Raw genomic sequence first — 3574 nt, 5'->3', positions numbered from 1 at the left:
TTCCAAGAAAACAGAGAACAAGGGCTGCTTGCACTTAGGCTGTTTGCATTTGGAATGTGTTTTGAAGAGTGAAGAAATGGTGAACCTGCTGAGCCACCCTTAAAACCTAACAGAATGTGGTGTGGAGCCCACATTCCTCAAGGCATCTGTCCCCTAAGATGTGGCTAATGGCATTATTATGTCATTATTACTTTATTATTCCCATGTCACAGCCAAGGGCAGGCTGTCCCAAAATATGCCACTTTGGCATATGGATTATTTTAAATGAAAGCTACTTGAGAAACAGCCAGTGGTGGCACACTCAGATCCTCTTGTATCCCCCAGAAAGCAGGGAACAAATCGCCTGTGTGAAAAATACGTTCTCTGTATTAAGATGTGAAAAGATATTCTTATCACCAGAGATAGGGATTTTAAAGCCCAGGAAGCTATAAAAACAAACCTTGTTTGCTTTTTTCCAATTTACTACCTTAGCCCAAATTTTGCTTAGAATTCCTTACTAATGAAAGTTCCCAAGCATCTATTTTTCATTATCCTGTCAATTCCTCACAAATTCATTGTCTGTCTGAAATGTATTAAAACTGGCTGTCTTGATCATTTCTTTGGGTCTCAATTTTATTATTAGACCTCTGTGTGCACATAATCCAATTTTGGGTCTTTCTCCTGTTAATCTGTGTCATGCAAATCTAATTTTTAGTCTAGCTGGAAGACCTTGAGGGGTAGAGGAAGAATTTTTCCTTCCTTTCACCTATTTTAGAGATGAGCAAATAGAGGCAAAGAAAAATTAAGTCACAGAGCTAGAAGGTGACTAGTGTCCCTGATGTGGTGATAGAGATTTTATTTCATCTGTAGAAAAAGGTGATATGACTCTCAACAACTCTATAACTGTCATTTGCTAGATGAATAATCTATGACCTGTGGAGTCACTTTTACCGATGATGTACTCTGAAGCAAATATCTCTGCTTCAGGCAAAAATGTTCCCAGATACCAACTTTTCCCACCAGTGGGTGAGGTCCTGCTAGCAGGAATTTGGTGTTCCAAATATACTCTGGCTGCTGGTATCAACATTTTGGGGCAAGTGGTAATGTCAGGTTCTACTTAGGGATACCTGAGGGTACAAGGAGAATAGAAAGGGCCAAAGGGCCTTCCAACAACAAAAAGCCAACAGACCCAGTTTACTTGTGAAATTTCATCTCACAGGGTGAATTTACTTTTACCTTTAGTGATCACCAAGGTCACTTCTCTTCGCCATGTCAGTGTCCCAGAAGGCACGATGGAGGCTCAGGTGATGAACCTACCCAAGGACACACAGTGAATGTTATATGTAAAACTAAAACTGGGACAGCAGACTGTCATTCTTGTGTTCTTTCCATTATATGCTTCAGTACCCTATTCTTGATAGATCAGTGGCATGAGCCATGTGGAATGTCTGGACTTAGTGGATTTGGTAATATTCCCAGAATCCCAGAATCTTCACTTCCAGAGAAATGTCACCTGGTTTCATCTCCTACCTTCTAGAAGGCTAGAGTGAGAGCCATAGTTACATCATAGGCATATTCTTGAACCTACAGTTAGAGGTATGAGCTCTACATGAAGCAGCATTGGATATCCATTCAGCAAATTTTTTTGAGTCCCACTGTGAGCCAGACATTGCCATGGATTATAGACTCTAGTAAGATGGGGTTCTCTGAGCAACAGTCCTACATGAGCTTAAGATCAAAGAGACTAAGTCATCAGCTCCAAGAGCAGGATGGAAAACACAGGAAGTAAACATGGGAAAAGAGTTGAGACAGAATTGTGGGGAGTCTTGAAGGTCAGGCCAGGCAGGCTTGACTTCACTTGGGAGACAATAGAGCTTCCGAAGTGGATTGTTGACATGGATGGAGTTCTGCATTGGGAAGAGGAACTTGGCCTGGTGGCCAGACTTGGGGGCTGACACCAGGTGGCAGTCATGACAGCTAGGAGAATACTGTAGTCATCCAGCAAAAAACTAAGGTGGTGACTCAGATATTTTATACCCAGGACGTATTGCTGTATAGAAGCGAAAAGGTAGGTCCATAAAAATGCTGTGCATACATGTTCCTTGTAGTTTTGTTCACACGCACAGGGGAATAGATACGCAAATTATAGTTTATTGATACAATGAAATACTACTTGGCAATATCAAAAAAATGAGCTACTAATGAATGAAAATCGTGGAGGAATCTCACAGACATCATCTTGAGTGAAAGAAGCCAGAAACAAATGAGTACATGGTGTAGGATTCCATTTATATGAACTTCTAGAACAGCTAAACTAATCTAAGATCAAAAATCCGAACAGTGCGTCACTTTTGGGGAAGGGAGAGAGTGGTCAGGGACACAAAACTGGGAGATAAAAATGCTCTAGATTATGATAGAAGCACAAGTTGAAGGGATCTCCCCAATTTTCAAATCATACAGCAAAGATTTGTGACGTGTAAACTTTGCCTAAATTTTACCTTTCTTAGAAAATAGCTGTAAAAATACAATAATAATTGAGGAGGTAGTGGAAGAGGGCATACTGATAATTGTAGAAATTGAGTGATAGTTGGTTCATTATACTATTCTGTTTATTTCGTATATGTTTGAGATTTTCTATAGTAAAGTGTTAAAAATAAATCATGTGCCTGGATCAGGGCAGTAGGAGGAGAAAAGCCAGGACAGTTGAGATACTGTAAAGGTGAACTTGAAGTCTCTGGTCAACTGTTTGGATGCAGGGGGCAGTTTTCAAGGGCAAACATTGAAAGTGGTGTAAGGCTTTGGTGGCAAAGCCTTTAACAAAGTGAGAAACAAGTTTCAGAGGGAGTGTTTGGTTCAGGGTGAGAATATACTGACTCTGAAATGCCGGTGGGATGAGCAGATGGAGATAAAGGCGGAAAGATGGAGGGGAAGAAGAGTATCTTGCCTCTGGTGTCCTGTAGGATCAGGGACACTTCAGCTGCTGCAATGAATTGTCCCACAGGCCTGTACATCCCTAAGCTAACCACAAGTAGCAGATGAGTCAGAAGTCCCCATAATCATCTGCATTGGATGCTTATAGCGTGCCACGCCCTGTATCCCACTGAGGCTACAGCCTTGTGAGGCAGACAGGTGAATAAACATGAATTCCGTATAATATAGTTAATGTGATGATAAAGGTATGAGAGTCATGCTGCAGAAGCCCAGGGTAGGGGCTCTTGGCCCAGCCTCGTTGAGAGATGAAGGATAGACTTAACCCACTGTTGTTCTTGAAGAAGACCACTGAGCTCAGATGGAAGCCACGGCCAGCAGGTGCTTCTAGAGTTTGCAAGCTTCCTGGGTGCTTAGGAAACACTACACAGAGCCTTACACTTCCACACAACAGACCACTTAAGAATGGCCTGGGCAAGAATTCATACGATCATAGAATTCTGGGGGTGAAAAAGACCTTGGATTAAATTCAAAGAGTATTCATTAGGCACTTGCTACATCCAAGACAGTGTGCTAGGTACAATAGAGGGATTCAAAAATGAGACAAAATACAGTGCCTGACTTTAAGGAGCTCCCATGGGGACAGAGAAGCACTTGCTTACCCCCT

The sequence above is a fragment of the Vulpes lagopus genome, chromosome 11 (assembly GCF_018345385.1).
Source record: "Vulpes lagopus strain Blue_001 chromosome 11, ASM1834538v1, whole genome shotgun sequence".
Taxonomy (NCBI): domain Eukaryota; kingdom Metazoa; phylum Chordata; class Mammalia; order Carnivora; family Canidae; genus Vulpes; species Vulpes lagopus.
Note: the sequence above shows the minus strand (reverse complement) of the source record.